This window comes from Protopterus annectens, chromosome 9.part0 (genome assembly GCF_019279795.1).
Source record: "Protopterus annectens isolate FY-2018-M chromosome 9.part0, PAN1.0, whole genome shotgun sequence".
Taxonomy (NCBI): domain Eukaryota; kingdom Metazoa; phylum Chordata; order Ceratodontiformes; family Protopteridae; genus Protopterus; species Protopterus annectens.
In genome coordinates, this window is record NC_056743.1 from 1,337,490,633 (window position 1) to 1,337,508,526 (window position 17,894).

A 17,894-nucleotide genomic window follows, 5' to 3' on the forward strand; every position below is an offset into this window, starting at 1 on the left:
GCCCTTTGGACTCATTACAGCCACCAAAGTATTTACTAAATGTATGGCAGTGGTAGCAGCTCGCTTAAGACTGTAAGGATTCTGGGTGTTTTCATACTTAGATGATTGGCACCTCACTGCTCTAATCAATCATCTTGTACAACAGACCGGGGACTATTTGCTCCAAATTTGTCAATCTTTAGGCATTATAGTCAGCAAGCCCAAATCAAAGCTACTACCAGTTCAGAGCCTGGAGTTCATCAGTGCTCATCTGAGTACTGTCAGACTACTTCTCTACTCCCCGCATTGTGTAGCCACATTCAAGTATCAGGTTCAGCAAATCATTTCTCATCCTGCTTTGCCTGCCAGGCTCATTCCACAGGCTCTGAGATCTATGACAGTATCTCTAGTATTATTCCCCTTAGCACATTATTATATGCATGTTCTGCAATGGGCTCTAGCTGTTCGGTGGTCTATTATTCGACAGTCTTTTTCTTATCCAGCCAGATTCACTCCGGTATTCAGAAACCATCTTCAATGGTGGATCCATTTGCCTCATAAATCGCCCCTTTGTTATGTCTTTCCCTGTAGCCACATTAACCACAGATGCCTCCCAAATGAGATGGAGGGGCATTTTTTGGGAAGAATGGTTCAAGGCATGTGACCCCCCCACACCAATTTGCACATCAGTCTTCTAAAGATGAGAGCAGTCCTTCTGGCGGTGCAGGCTTTTCAAGATGTTCTCCCTCTAGACCATTGGGATTCAAACTGACAATGTATCTGTGGTCTGGTATATCAACAAACAAGGCTGAATTCAGTCTTACCCCCTCCCCCCCTGTCGATAAGCTATGATTGTGTGGCAATAGGTGATCATCTGCAGCTACTTTCTAGTGGCCATGCACATCCTGGGGAAATCCAATGTACTAGCGGATAAACTCAGCAGGTCCATTCCGATGCCTCATGAGTGGTCTGTCAATCAGTGTTGGAGGGAATTTTCCATCGTCGGGGCCAGCCTTTTTGCCTCTTCCCCCCCAACAACAAATGTAGCAGGTACTTTACCCTGATCCCCCTTCAGGGGGAGTCAGCAAGAGATGCTCTAGTCCATGTTTGGCCCTCTGGTCTCCTCCATTATTATTCCCCAGTACCCCTAATTCCAAACTTCTTACAGAAAGCCAGATGGTTGAAGAGCTTGGCTATCCTCATTGCCCCCTTTTGGTCTTGCCATATCTGGTTCCCCTTCCTTTGTTCTCATCTTCTTTATTCTCCTTGGATAATGGACCCAAGTCCAGACCTCCTGTCACATCCTGTGGGGATAAAACATCCCAATATTATAGACAACGTTAGAATATAAATAAAAATGCTGGTTACTGCCACAGCACGCTTGCTTGTAAACAGATAAATAAATAGGTAAATAACTCAGGCAAGCGTCGACAGAGTGAGAAATAACATCCAATGTGTAGAAAATCCAAGCAATCCAGTCTTCTGAAACAGATAAATCAGTTTATTGCACAGATGAACCACGATAAGCGCTTTCACTAACTAGTAGCTTCTTCAGATCACAAACAGGAAGCACAATAGCCATGTGCTTTAAATATCTGCATGTTAATTAATCAACCAACTTTTAAAGCAGAAGCGCCATAAAACAAAACTTAAAAACTAAATATATAAACATAATATCATTGACATCTAAAGTAGACAATAGTGTATACATATTCTGTTGAAAATTAAAAATTAAAATAACTTCATTCCATAAAGAATGTAAGAACATATTATAAGCAGCGTACTATCAAGTATAAAGGTATATGCAGCCTAATACATAAATGCATGTGATAGTCATATTAAATAAAACCTTAATACATGCAAGTAATAATGCAAGGCAACTTATAAACTAAGCAAGGTAGATACCATCAGAAACATGATAGCTAACAATAAAAAATAGTCATATGCAGATCGAGAGAACTATTATCAAACAAAGTGATACTTGTTATAGTAAAGTCAGTACATGAATGTATATCTGCATCTGTATAAAAAATGTATATAAGTGTAGTGTCTAAATAAATATATATAACTAGATGTAAATATGAGTGCATATGTACAAGAATGAATAAATAAATAAATAAATAAATAAATAGAAGAATAAATTATCTAGAAGTATGGAGCTAAAAACCTTAACGAAACTGCAATGTAGGCATACTAAGTTCTGATATTTTTTAGATTTTTAGATTTTAGATTTTAATGTATTTTGATACTTGCACATATACATTTTTTCTGGGTAACCTATTTATTTCACATTGCAGTTTCGTTAAGGTTTTTAGCTCCATACTTCTAGATAATTTATTCTTTTATTTATTTATTTATTTATTTATTTATTTATTCTTGTACATATGCACTCATATTTTACATCTAGTTATATATATTTATTTAGACACTACACTTATATACATTTTTTATACAGATGCAGATATACATTCATGTACTGACTTTACTATAACAAGTATCACTTTGTTTGATAATAGTTCTCTCGATCTGCATATGACTATTTTTATTGTTAGCTATCATGTTTCTGATGGTATCTACCTTGCTTAGTTTATAAGTTGCCTTGCATTATTACTTGCATGTATTAAGGTTTTATTTAATATGACTATCACATGCATTTATGTATTAGGCTGCATATACCTTTATACTTGATAGTATGCTGCTTATAATATGTTCTTACATTCTTTATGGAATGAAGTTATTTTAATTTTTAATTTTTAATTTTCAATAGAATATGTATACACTATTGTCTACTTTAGATGTCAATGATATTATGTTTATATATTTAGTTTTTAAGTTTTGTTTTATGGCGCTTCTGCTTTAAAAGTTGGTTGATTAATTAACATGCAGATATTTAAAGCACATGGCTATTGTGCTTCCTGTTTGTGATCTTAAGAAGCTACTAGTTAGTGAAAGCGCTTATCGTGGTTCATCTGTGCAATAAACTGATTTATCTGTTTCAGAAGACTGGATTGCTTGGATTTTCTACACATTGGATGTTATTTCTCACTCTGTCGACGCTTGCCTGAGTTATTTACCTATCCCAATGTTATAGCTCTCAAATTAACCACATGGTTTCACCAATTCCATTGATGGCTATAGAGCTCTTTTCCCTGGTTTCTAATATTTTTTGTCACCACAGAAAGAATCCACTAACAGAATTTATAAGAGCAAGTGGAAAAGATTTTCAATTTGGCCCCTGAAAAATGACTTTGATCCCTTACTGCCCTTATTTCTTCTCTAGTGGAGTTTTTAGTTTCTCTTTTTAAAGGTGGTGCTAGTTTTTCCACAGTCAAGGTGCAGTTGGCAACCATATCAAATTTTCACTTGGGAGACTATGCTTCTTGTTTGGCTGCTTCCCAATTGTGCAAGGCCTTTCTAAAAGGTATGTTTCTGCTAAGATCCCTAGTGAAAGATCTGTCACCTCTCTGGGGTTTAACAGTTGTACTGCAAGGCTTAACTCAACAACCCCTTGAACCTTCAGCAAAAACTGACTTAAATTTGCTGTCTTGGAAAACAGCCTTTTTAGTGGCGATTACTTCTGCCAAAAGGATTTCCAAATGCCAGGCTGTTTCATCAAAAGTCACATACATTTTTTTTTCATAAAGACCTTATGAGCCAGTCTTTCTTTCATACCAAAAGTGGCTTCTGATTCAAATATAAATCAAACCATTCACTTACTAGTCTTCGTTCCAATATTTTTAAACAAGGGAGAATACATGCTATATCTTTTAGATGTGTATAGACAACTATGTTTCCACTTGCGCAGAAGAAAATAATTCAGAAAAATATACCAGCAGCTGTTTGTCTCCTTTTCAAATTGGCCAAATGGATAACTAATTGCATTTCCTGTATTTATTCTCAGCAAGGCCTCTCCCTACCAAAGCCACCTTAGGCCGCCCATTCAGCTAGATCCATGGCCACCGCATCTACCTTCTGGTCAAGAAATTCCATTGTTGATATTTTATTACTCATTACAAATTGGACTTAATTTCCAGAAGCAGAGCTGCCTTTAGTTAAGCAGTTCTCAGAATATCCACCCAAGATTTACATAGCTGGGGACTCTGTCCTATACATTGAAGAAGAATGAAAAGGGCAACATAAGATATTAAAGTTAAGTCCTCACAATAACTAGGCATTTGTTTTGTCCATTTTTATTCTTCCACAACTCCCCTCCTTCCACCCCCTTCCTGTCATCTTCTGGAGTGGCCTGATGAAAATTTTGTCTAATTTTGTCTTCTCTTATACATTGAAACCTTTATGGCAGAAAACTTGATCTGAGATATTGGGAATGGGCTAGGTCATTATGGGTAGAGGGAAGAGCTTGAGAGTTGGATCCAAAGTCTGTAGAATGCGGTTGAGTCAGATCCAAGGATTGGATCCATAAGCCATACATTCAGTAAGATTGAAAATGGACAGCACAGATGCCTAGTCATGGTGAATACATAACTTTAATTTTTAGGTGATTTGGTCACTTTGATTAATGTTGATGTCATACCTTGACTTCATGTAAAATGGCAAAAAAGGGAATGATGACAGACGATGACTTTTGACACAATTTAACATTTACAATATTTATCAGTATGCTCAGGAAATAGTCAGTTATCTCAGATATATGACTAGCCTGCAAGGAGGAGTTGTGCCACATGAAATTAATTTTCTGTTCCTCTTTAACATTTTAAAAGATTGTGCCTTATTACACATATCTGGGGCTTGTGTTTCCCTAAATAACTGTTAACCAGCCTTCATCCATATTTGTAAGATAGTATGTGCTACTTAATCCTCCTTCCCTTTTATCCATTTGCTTTTGTTCTGTTTCAAAAAGTAATGTCATAAGCTTATGGATGTGCTGTAAAATTTGGCCAGTGCATTGTTCCTAATTGCCCTTGTAAAGTGAGCCAAACTTATGTTATCTTGAAAACATTCAGAAAAAGTGCATCTTTAAAAAAATCTTTTTTTGATACGTGAGTTAAAAGTCAAAGTAGAGCCAGCTCATTTGGCATAGAGGGATAAAGCCCTGACTGTGACCCAGGCAACCTAGTTTTGGCTTAGGCACCGGCTACTGCCAAGAGGGAGGAGGAATGATGAGGCATTGCCTGCTTGCCTTTTATAGGTGAGAGGATGTGGGAATGTGCTGGGTGTTTATGGCTAGATCACAAGCTCTGGAGATGGTGTTTGCGATGAGAACAAATGCTGTTGTATATGGGTGGGCAGAAAGGGATACAACATCATGTAGGTGGAGGGGTTTCCTTTATTGAGCCATTGCACACTCACCATGGTGATGGTCAGTCCAGAACAATAATAGGGAGGGAAGGAGGGCTTGTGTAACGACCATAGCTCCCTACAGTATGATGGCTCAGGCTTCTTCATATCTGTGCCATGGTTGGAGTGGGGGTCATAGCCAAGGTGTCTGAGATCTCCAGTCCAGAGGAGCGAGACTTACTTTGGTGAAGGTTTATGCATGCCTCGGATACCCTTCCCACATTCTGTGGCTTTGGAGAGAGGAGGTGCTATGGGGAAAATGGGGATCTGAAGTTGGGAATAGCTGGCAAAAAAAAAAATTCTACTTCACTAATGATGATGTGCTACAAAAGGATTAGATCATCATACAGGAAAGAGACAAGGTGTGTGTGCATGAGGGTGGAGGGCAGGTTACACTTTAAAATATCCATGCAAAATTCATATGTGCCTGTTTTTACATGTTTCTTGATTGATGAAGTCGGGGGTGGGGTGACATTTTGTTTTTTTGAGAACCAGAGATTGAGGAGCAGTATCAAGAGCAACTGATGATCAGTTTTAGGAAAGGGCCAAAAAAGTAAAAATTCCATTTCAGAATATAGAATTAATATATGTTCATCATTGTCACTGCTGCAGTAGACTATGGGTTGTATCCTTCCAAGGATACAGCAGCAATTTGCCAGCTTCCAAAATATTTAATCCCATCCCACACTACTTGATTATAGGCCGATTTCATTTTGAAAGGAGTTATATAAATAGCCAGAGTGACTAAATGTTTGCAGAACTTTCTTGCAACCTCAAGGAATAATAGCCAAGAGGTTTCACAGGAAACTGCAGCTGGCCACAGGCTTCATTTCTGGCAGACAAGTCCCAGTAGGGGACTCTTCTACAAACACACACACAAAATATGTTTGATGTATTTTCTAAAGAATGCTGTTATTAATGTCAATTTTTTCTTGTCAGAAACTGTAATTTTTAGAAAAGGGCTTGTTATTGAATACTGGGTCTGTTTTGTGAGAAAAATATACTGCTTTTGAGATACTGTCACTGAAGTGTGATGATTTAAAGCTTGGGAATTGTTTTTTTTGTACTTAAAGCACTTTAAGTGTTTTGGTGCTTATGTACACTTTTTGGCTATTTGTCTTCATTGTTTTACTGTTTGAGGTATTTTGATTGAAGTTGTACATTTGGGCAGTGTGAAGTGCATTTCAGGGTTAGTAATACATTTTATGTTTGGTGCTCAGACACACTTGGTGACATCTTTTCTTCATGTTTTGTTTTATATCAGTGCACTTTCTGTGAAAGGGACTGTGAGCTCTGAAAGGATTTTAGGGTACTGCTGTGCTTTTACATTTGAATTTTGAAGTGAGATCTTACTTGAATCAGATTGTGCCTAATTTGTCTCAAGTGTCTACATATGTCTTAAGTGTGGTAATGATTGTGCTGATACTGTTTCCAGGGCTTCTACCACAGTCTCAAGAAGGTTTGACTGCATTGTAACCAACAGTTTTCAGATGAGTTAGTCAGAAATCTTGACCTATCCACTAGACAGAGGTTTTATTTGGGCCTTCTGTTATGCTGGCACTCAAATAACAGGATGAGAGAGCTAGTCTAATGCAGGGAGTTTATAGGATTTTTCATGTCCCTAAGTTATTTCCCAAATCCTCTGTGCCTTTTAAAAGACAAAATTCTGCTGCTTGCGAACACTTCTCTGACTACTTACCTTCTAGCTGATTCTTCCCAGCAGCACTTACGGCAATCGGGCATCTTCCCCCAGCTGTAGCATGTATACTTTTCTGGTGGTGCTTTTTCTTCCTTTGCCGTTCCTTTAATTAAAAAAAAAAAACAGTTACAGCATGAGTCTTTGGTCATAGTGTGGACTCAATCAGTGCATCAACTGATGGTAGGTGACTCTGCAATAGACACTTCTGGTTCCTCCGATCACTTACGGGTTTCCTGAAATCTTCTGTTGCAGCCTTGCTGGCCATTATGGATTGGTGGTGGAGGGTCAGACATGCCCTCTTAGTCTGTTCCAGAATCCAGTGTGGGCATGGGAGTCCCATCCATTTAGGTGCTAGAGACACCCCGGGAGGATCTTTCTGGGGTGAGCCGGGAAAGAGACCTCTTGCTCAGGATGATATGTTTTTCCCCTTCTCAGTCTTCATCAACAGATGTCTGTAGGAAAAAGCAACAGAAAATTAATTGTTGTGATGAAAAGGCATGGTTTCTGTTGCTAAAAGTGATGTTATTATCTTAGCCAAGTGTTTGTTGCAGACTTTTAACCCTGGGTGTCAGGTGCCTCATGCTGTTTCTTATTCATAAACTCCTAGGGAGAAAGATGTTTGTTCAGAGGGTTCTGACCTGGACAGAGGTAGGATAGTGTTGCTTGAGGAGTATGTAGCCCAAGACTGATTCTTTAGACAGTGAGTCCGAATTTAAACATTTGGCAACTTTTTCTTTTTCTGAGACTATCTCCAGATTGAAGAATGTTCCCCCTGAGTTGGGCAAATATGTTTTTTTTTTTTTTCGAACAATAAGCCCCCACATATGGCACCCATTTCTCCTATTTTGCCAGTCTTGGAGGATGCTTTAGATTCTCAACTGTCTGTACCTACAAATGCAGGTAAATTGTATAAAGTCTGTCTAGCTAATAAACGTTTTTTGTCATCTTGAACAAGCACTTCACATGCTAACACACAGGCAGGTACCAATGAAGAAATTTCAGGAGGGGATTAATGAAAATTCCAAAAAGAAAGCTGCTTTCCCAAAAGGGGTTAGGTGTCCTCCCGTTAATTACTATGTCTGAATCCAGGTTAACTCCTCAACCCATCCACTCCTCCTGCCCCAACGTCTGTGTCTCAAAATATAACTGTAAATGCTCAACTTTGACAATTGATTGTTTCAAATAAATGGGCTTTGAAGGTGGCTCAGGAGGGTTACAAATGGCAGTGGATAGAAAAGTCCCCTTGTTTCATGTGAATCCCTCCTGTTATACCTGATCAAACAGATCTGTTTCCTCCAGTGCTCCAACACTTTTTGCAGAAAGGAGTCGTAGAGCATGTTCCTGCAAATCAAATAGCAGTGAGCTTTTATTCCAGAATGTTTCTGGTCCCACAGAAGGAACACTCTTTGGGACCAGTTTTAGATCTTACCTCTCTGTCTTTTATAATGATTCCAGAGTTCAAGATGTTGACACTTCATACAGCATTTACTATACTCCGAGATTACAGATGCTTATCATAACATTCCAGTAGCAGAAAACATCAGTGGATTTCCAGGATTTTTGTATGTTTTGGGTCACATTCACTTCATTACCCTTTAGGCTCCGCACTATACTAAGAGTTTTTACAAAGTGTCTGCCCCCAGTAGTGACCTACTGCAGATTGCAGCGCATCCACATTTTTCCTTATTTAGATGACATTTTTATTTGTGCAGAATCTTTTTCCACTTGTCAGGAGTCCTTAAAAGTAACTTCTCTCCTAGAGCAGCTGGGATCCAAGGTAAGTATGCAGAAAATCCTGTCTTAATGTCTTACACAGGATTGTGTTTCTAGGTTGCCTAGTAAGCACCGTGTCTCAAAAGGCTTTCCTTCCCCAGGAGAAGGTGGTTTGTATCTGGAAGTTTTCCTGGACTTCTTGCTACAGGCAATGAATTTCTCAGACCTGATGGCTTCTGTGAGTCTAATGATTCCCATTGCCAGGTTAAACATGAGAAAGATTCATTGGTAACTAAAAGATATGTGGACCCAGCATTCTCATTCCTTGGAGCTTCAGATTCCAGTCATGGGCTTTATCAAGTCAGAACTGTCAATTCCTCAGATTTTACTTGTGGAGCAGTTTCAATGGATGTAAAAATGCAAGGAGTGTGGGACAGTTTAGACAGATTGAAGCACATCGGTGTAAAAGAAACATTGGCAGTGATTTATGCCGTAAAGTGTCTGCATTATCTCTGGGGCCAGATCCCTTACAGATCTTGACAGGCACCACCAGCGTAATGCTGTACAGAAACAGGGAGGCCCCAGGTCATACCCCTGTGCCAACTGGCAGTGATAGCTTGGGAGGTAGCTCCACATCACTCCTTAATGCTTCAAGGTGCTTGTATACAGTCAGAGCAGAACATAGAGGAGGCAAGCTAAGCAGTTCCTGGGCAGACCCTTTTGAGTGGAAACGTTGTACAGAAGTCTTTGAGAAGTTGATCAGATATGGGGAACACCTCAAGCAGATCTGTTTGCATCCTTCTGAAATACACAATGAAACCAATTCTGTTCTAGGACCTTTGCATTCAGGCTTGGAAAACGCATGCTTTTTCATTCCCCTGGTTGGGGTTGTTCCTTTATGCATGTCCACCCTTTACAGTGATTTCCAGGGTAATTCTGAAGATTCAGAAGTACTGCAAAAGTCTTTGTGGCAACTCCATTCTGGCCCTGGCAAAATTGATTCTCTCTTCTAATGGAGTAGGCCAGGAGCAGTTACCACAAGCTTAATCACAGACTGGATCTACTTACACAGGACATGAGAAATTTGATGCACCCTGATCTTAAACATCTTTAACTGTGCCTGGATGATTCAATTTTTATTCCTTCTAGGTATCTTTTTCATGAGAACATGCAGAACATATTAAAGTAGGCAAGAAAGTCCAACTACAAACTGCAACTGACTGCATTGATAATTCAATTTTCGTACCTTTGTGCACAGCTTTCATGAGGATGTGCAGCAAGCAGTGAAAGAAGCAATAAAGTCTGCTACTAGAAAGTCATATAGCGGAAAGTGGAAGATATTTTCTAGTTTGTGCCTAGCTAATAACCAAGGATCCATCAATGATTTTGTACCGCTAGTGCTTAAATATTTGTTTGAATCACTGTCTTCTGGCCTAATTTGTGCCTCTATAAAGGTACATCTTACAGTTATTTCTGTACGTTTGTTCATGGATCCCCTGTTTATTCTCTGTTTATTGTTAAACAGTTTCTAAAAGGAGTTTTACACCTGAGGCCTCCTTGTTGACAAGTTCCTCCTCCTTGGGATCTCAACTTTGTGTTGGAAAAGCTGTCTGTGTCACCCTGTGAATCTGCCTGTCAGGCTGATTTTAGGTTCATTACCTGGAAACTGCTCTTTTTATTGGTCTGACATCTATAGGAAGAGAATCTGAGTTGCAAGCTGTGGCGGTTTTCCACAAACATAGGGTCACTCTGTACACAAATCCCTCTTTTATAACCAAGGTTCTTTCAGAGTTCATGTTAAATCATGACATCAGTCTTTCTGTTTTCTATCCAGAACCAAAAAGTAAGGGAGAAAAGATTCTACACACACTGGATTTGCATAGGTAACTCTGGTACTGCTTTGACAGAACTAAGTCCTTTAGGAAAGCTAACCAGCTGTTTGTTTCCTATTCTGGGACGTAGAAAGGTCAACCCATGTCTAAACAGAGTATTGCTAAGGTAGATGTCTTCTAGTATTGCGCTTTGTTATTCCCCCCATGTAAAATCTATTCCAGGCAATATTAAGGCACATTCTACTAGAGCCTTGGCTTCTGTGATGACATAATGGGTTGGGGTGGACTGTAGGGGTATTCTAGAGACAGCAACATGGCCCTCAATCATACATTTAAACATCACAACAAGCTGGATTATTTTTCCATGTCCAGAGATGGTTTTGCTTGTACCATTCTCCAGGGGCTGCTGGACCCTTATCTTTTTCCTCTTTTAGTTTGGTAAGCTATGGTAGTCTACACAAAGGCTACTGCAGCAGTGAGAATGATGAACATAATACAATTGTGTAAGTTACACTTGCCTATAACAGTAGATCTCATCCTATTCAATGTTGCAGTGTTCTTTACATGTGGGAAGCCCTCCACCCAACGACTCAATGTCAGGTCAGTATACAACAGCTTTTAGCTACTGCAAGTATGTGGGATGTTGCACGTATGTGCTGACAATGTCAGCCATAAAAGGATGTCCGCGTGTATCAGAACTTTTCTGCTGCCATTTGGAACGCTTGACTTGTAAGTCGGTCTGCTGCCTGATTCCATTGTTTGCTGACAGATTTCAGATAAGTAAAACCAAATAATTGTAGCAAACTGGTGAAAATAAAAACTAAAAAGAAAACTACTTTTTTCTTTAAAACATGACAGAAGAATCTGCATAATGACCCCAGACAAGGGAAGGGGGGGGGGTCGTAATTTACAACAGTGAAGACTATAAAAATCTTATTCAAGGTATTTTGCTTCAGGAGGAAAGCTATTTGCAGGTATCCAAGAATCAGATTAATATTTCCTACCGGCGTATTGATGGGTTTTTGGAAGAATATTTACTAGAACAAAGGATCAGTCAGGAAGTTTACTCCTTCCTATTAAATAATTTTCCCAAGGTACCAAGTATATTTGGCATCCCTAGGATCCACAAAGATGTTTTGTCACCCCCAGTTAGGCCTATTGTGGCAGCAGGGGGGTCTAAAACACACAATTTGGCAGTCTTTGTGGATCTGATGGTTAAGCATGTAGTTGAGAGTATGCCACATCTTGTGAAAGATTCTTGGGACTTTCTGGGACAGAGTAAACAAGATTTATGGAATCCTGATCTGATTTTTTGACAATAGATGTACAAGATTTATTCTCCTGTATTCCTAGAGAGGAAGGTTTGGATTATTTAAATGCTGTTTGATCATTCTAATTTATCTCCAGAGCGTGTACAGCTTGTTTGTGAAATTATGGCCTTGATTTTAGATGGCAACTATATTTTTTTTGAAGGGCAATATTTCCATCAAACCAAAGGAGTTGCTATGGATGCAGCTTGTGCCCCCGTTTATGCAAACCTTGTTTTATTAGGGTGGGAGAGTTTATTTTTGAAAGTAGGTTTCATTTGGATATTTTATTTTACAGCAGGTACCTGGACGATATTTTTATTTTATGGAAGGGTACCAAGGAAAGTATTGCTGGTTTTATTGAATATCTAAATGGCACTACCCATTATTTGAAATTTACCTATGAGTGTAATGAGAAAGAAATTCACTATCTTGATACCACCATCATTAAAGATGTGTGTTGTTTTAGATCCAAGGTGTATAGAAAGAAAACTTTTTTGTAATTCCTACCTCCATTTCCAAAGTCACCACCCACTATACCAGAAAAAAAGTATAGTCAAGGGACAGGCAATCAGAATTTTTAGAATGACTTCCCATCTTGAGGACGTCATTAAGGAATTCAGTGACCTGAGGAACATGTTTCTGGAGAGAGATTATCCACTAGAATTTGTAGAGGGTATTTTACAAGAGGTTTTGAGAGAGTGGGATTCTAAATATGAACCTCTACTAGGTAGAGGTCTTTCTAAAACCAAAAGTTGTGAAACGACAGAGTTCTACCCATAACTTCTCCCAGGCATGTGTGGTGCAATATAGTACACATTATAATGACATCAGAAATATACTTTGTAAGAATTGGAACATTTTTAGGGGTGACCCAAATATTTTACAAGCAGTGGGTGAACAGCCTATTTTTTGTACTAAAGTGGGCCGCAGCTTGAAACTTACCTTGGAGGGTAACATGAACAATAGTAGTGAAAAAAATGAATGAATTCACCAAAGCCTGTGGTTGTTGTACACAGTGTAGATATATACTATCGGATGCTAGTTTGAAACTTGATAATATCAACCAGGACACAGTGTTTTTCAAAAAAAGGTAACTGTCAGATTAGTAAAATAGTTTATTTGGCAAAGTGTAATTCCTGCCCAGGGTTTTATGTTGGGAAAACTGAGAGGGCTTTCAGGTCCAGGATATATGAACATTTATATGACATTTAAGAATTCAAAAGAAACCAATGTCTTATTTCGGCATAGTAAAATGTGTTAATTTCTCTGGATTTAAGTTTGGGATATTAGATACCATTGAAATAAACCCCAGGGGTGGCAACTGGAAAAACACTTTAAACAAGAGGGAACTGATGTGGCAGCTTCATTTGGCAGCTAATCTGTGTCCAGGATTAAATGATTTTATATCTATCTTGCCTGCTTTAAAAGAAAGAGCGGAAAGGGTTTAATTTTATATAATTTCTTTACAAAAATGTATTTTATTGTATTTTTAGTGTTTATAGTGTATGCCTTTAAGGTATTAATTTATTCAAGAGATCTTTTGTTTGACTGGTGGGATTCCTCACCTATCCTGTGACAGTGTAATATATTTAAATCCACATGACTGTTTGTATATTGTTCTGAGGAAGTCAATTTTACTTTGATGAAAGTGCTTAACCTGAAAAATAAACTTGTGTCTACTAGTCCTACTGGTGAATTTGTGGTTTTTAGATTTCAGATAAGTGCCCCGCTGGGGATTTATTGCATTGCTACTGTCTTTTGTAATTAGTTCATGCCATCCAGGAAGAGCAAGTGTGGGTGTGGAAGGCAGATTCCACTTAAAGATAGCCATGACCTTTGTCTTTCATGCCTAGGCCCCAATCATGACCACCATTTCTGTTCCATTTGCCAGGCATTTGTTCCTAAAACTTTGCATAGCCAACTTTCAGCTGTGAATCTCTACTTAGAGAATCAATGTGTTAAATGTTTGGCTATGGATGTTATGAAGGGTTCTGAGGGTCCTTTGGCTGAGCCGATTTTGAAGAGGAAGGTTAGCAAGCCTAGGCCTGAATCCTGTTCAGCTGCGCCTCTTACATCTGATGTATCCCTTGAAGTCAGTGAAGATTGTGTTGCTTTTCGTAGTCTGGTCTGGTTCCTCTGTAGTTACCTCATTGGAAGTTGCTAAGGAATCCAACCTAGGCGCATCCTCAGAGGCAGTGCAGACATCCGTTTTGAGCAGACGAGGGGAACTGCTGCTTGCTGTGATTGAGGTCTCTAGGGATGTTCCTTCCACTCCTGCTAGGGATCAGATTCCAGAGTTGATTCTGGACATTAGGCCCTTCCACTTCTCCTCATGCAGAAATGCATGTAAAGAAAAAACAAAAGACTGGACACTCTCGGGCCCCTTATACTCCACAGTCTGACTGGGAAGCTTTTTGTCAGGGTTTATTTAAAGTTCTCTTTGAAGCTTTCCTCTGTTGTTCCTGTTTGTTCTTTTACATCTTCTTCTGTTCATAGAGTTGGGAACAGGTTCTCTCTGATGATTGTGAAGACTCTTCCTCTGATGAGGATTCTGTAGCATACTCTACACAAATTACATCTCCTCTAGAATATGCATCTCCAGAGGAGGAATCTAATGGGGGGATTCCCATGTAGAAGAAATTTTTTTTGGTGAAAATATTAACAAAATGAGGGGAATTTTTCAAATGGGACTATTCACAGATTTCAGAATAGCAAAAAAGTATTATGACCTCTAGCAATGGAAGTTCCTTCACCTTCTTCTGTACCTCCAATCCTGCCAGCTTTCCTGGACAGGGATGTGTTTCTTGACTTGGTCCACCGGTGGGATACCCATCTTCTGGATCTGTTTGCCTCCCTTCTGAACAGACAACTTCCTCTATTTTGTGCCAGACTCCCACATCCTCTGGCTTGGAAGGTGGGCACCCTATCTTTCTCATGGAAGGGGATTTTTTTTTATGCATCCCATCTCTTCCCTCTCATTCAGAAAGTTCTGTTGAAGAGTCAGCAGGACAAACCAAAAATCATGCTGCTGACCCCCTTTTGGCCAAGATACCATTGGTTCCTTCCTCTTCTCCATTTAGCCAAGGGTAGTCATCACACGTTACCTCAGAGTGGACCTGCTCAGAAAGGACCAGGGCTCTCTGGTTCATCCACAACCTTACAACTGACACTGTGAGTGATCAACTTTTGATTCCTTTCAGGCACCTTTTCTCACAGGACATGCTTGGGGTTCTGCAGAAGGACAAAAATCACAATACGAAAAATCTTACTTATCCAAATGGAAGAGGGTTTTCCATCTGGTGTCTTTCAAGAAACCTAGATCCATTTTCAGTGGATGGATGTTCCAGTGGCTCTTTCTTTCTTGTGTGAATTACTTAACAGTGGCTTGACTTGCTCGTCAGTGAAAGGTCACTTTTCAGCAGTTTCTACATGCCTGCCATTATCTCCACCTTTAGCGTCCAGATTGGAGGTAAAACTCTTTCTTAAAGGTGTACTTCATATTAAACCTCCCAGAAAACAGTTCCACCTCCTTGGGATTTGAACTATGTTTCAGAGAAGCTTATTGTGGCTCCTTTTGAACTTGCAGCCTCAGCTTCTTTAAAGGTTTGTACTTGGAAAACAGTTCTTCTGTTAGCCTTGATATCTGCCAGGAAAGTTTCAGAGATTCAGACTTTTATAGCTTCCCCATCTTTCTTGGTTTCCCACAAGGATAGGGTTTCATTGCATACCAATCCTTATTTTATGCCTAAGGTGGTGAATGAGGGTGTCTCTTAATCTATTCAATTGGCCTACTTTCTTTCCTTCTCAGTCCTCTAGTGAAAGGATCTTACATACCTTGGATGTACATAGACAACTTAGCCTTAGTATTATCTAAACAGAATCTGTCAGAAAATCTGATCAGTTGTTTGTTTCTTTCCATCCCAGGGCTTGCCTGTCTCTAAACAGGCAATTTTTTCTTGGATCTCCAAGGCAATCGTGTTTTCTTATGATTTCCATCTGTGGCTTCCTCAGGGGCATTCTTTAAAGGTCTGGATACTAATTCTATTTTGGAGATGGCTATATGGTGGTCTGTGCATTCTTTCACCAAACATTACAAATTGGATACGATTTCTAGCTCTTCTCCATGGCTTTGTTGAAAACTCTTCACTCAAAGTTCATCTGCGCCTTCCTCCTTCCATGGCTTCTACTAAGCTGTGGTATTCTCCCACATGTGAAGAATACTGCAGCATTGAATAGAAGGAACATAGAATAGTTGTGTAAAATCTTACCATAACCATAGATGTCTTTCTCTTCTATGTTACAGTATTCTGTCCCTCCTGCCTCCCCCCCCCCCCACATCTTGTTTCTTTACTTGGAATGGCTCTTTATTGCTCCTTAGCTCTGGTGTTCCTTCTGGGGCATTACAGTTCTGAGGATTATACATGCGGATGTCCTTTTATGGCTGACTTTGTCAGCACATACGTGCGACTGCACATCCTACTTACTTGCAGTAGCTAAAAGCTGTTGTATACTGGTTGAACATTGGGTCATTGGGCAGAGGACTTCCCACATGTAAAGAATACTGCAATATGGAAGAGAAAGGATATCTATAGTTATGGTAAGATTTTACACAACTATTCTTTGTTTGAATTTTTCAGTGATGCAGTAGCCACACCCACCCTCCATCCCTCATCTTGTACATTTTTGTTGTGGGATGTCACTATCGTGTGTGTGTGTGTGTATGTGTATATATATATATATATATATATATATATATCTAGAGCTGGTATGAGGTACTTAAAAATTATATACATATATACATTTTTTGTTTGTGGTGGTTCTGGATAGGTTCCCTGTTTTCTATAGAGGGGCAAGAAAATCCTGATTTTTAGTCACTGTGGCTGTTTATGTATCTCCCTCCAAAATAGATTCAGTCTATAAACAGCCAGAGTGACAGTGTAGGAGGGGATGAAAGCTTTTGCATGCTGGCTGTCTACTATATCCTTGGCAGGATACATCCCATAGGCTACTGCAGCAGTGAAGAATTTGAACTTCTATTGTTACTGGGTTAAGTGCAACTAACACAACTGTATTGATATATGCGTGTGTGTCTATATTATGTATATAAACATTTAATGTTTGTCTATGTATATGAACATTTAGGGTTTGTCTTTGCTTAACTAAGGATTTACAGGGCTTTTCCCTCTGTCTCTGAATTTAAGCTGTTTAAGCCATCTTGGTCCATCTCTCCTGCTTTGTTCACTTTTTCTCCATTTTAAAGGTATGGAATGTTGGAAAATAAATGGTGGCCGTAGCATTCATGATGCCTGCATTCTTTTCAGGTACACTGGTATAATGCAGCTCGCTGAGAACAAAGACCATTATCCTGGGATTCAGTTAGCTAACTGAGTGGCATGCAAAACAGACTGATAAACAAGGTCATGCATTGGGAAGAGAATTCTGAAATGCCACTGAAGGAATATGTACAGCTTACAATACAATCTGTGAAAAGAAAGCACTCTTCATTTTAATTTGTGTGGGTGTTGGTTGGGAGGAGAACAATTATCGATGAAACATGTAAGCTTCTTTTTCAGGATAATTTTGTTTTAGGGCCTGCCTTAAGCTTTTCTTTACTTTGTGAAGTAACAATCCGGGTAATGGTAAATGATACTTATTTTTAATGGAATGATACTTGCAAGCTTCTACTAGCAGCCAAATACTGGTACTTTATTTATTTACCTACCCATTAGTAATATCTGATATGCAAAGGTAACAGCCAGTCAGACTAAAGCATTCACTTAGCAATTTTATAAAATAAAAAAGGGCATAACAAAGCAGCAAAACATTGCATCTTGAATTGTGTGTGTGTGTGTGTGTGTGTGTGTGTGTGTGTGTGTGTGTGTGTGTGTGTGTGTGTGTGTATTTTCAGGTTTTCTAATAGTTACATTTTCAGGTATCACATATATGATAGTGGATGCTTAGTTCAGGCTTCCTAATGTGGTAGGAGGTCAGAAACAAAATTCAAGAATGTTTGTGAAAAATGCAAGATCATTCTTGTATGGGTGAAATAATAAAGTTATTGGT

General features: G+C 39.1%; 1 protein-coding gene across 4 annotated transcripts in view; it reads left to right on the forward strand.

Moving 5' to 3' along the window:
• Positions 1–17,894, forward strand: part of DDHD2 (DDHD domain containing 2) — a 1,375,691-nt gene that overhangs the window by 189,035 nt on the left and 1,168,762 nt on the right. The window lies entirely within an intron of this gene.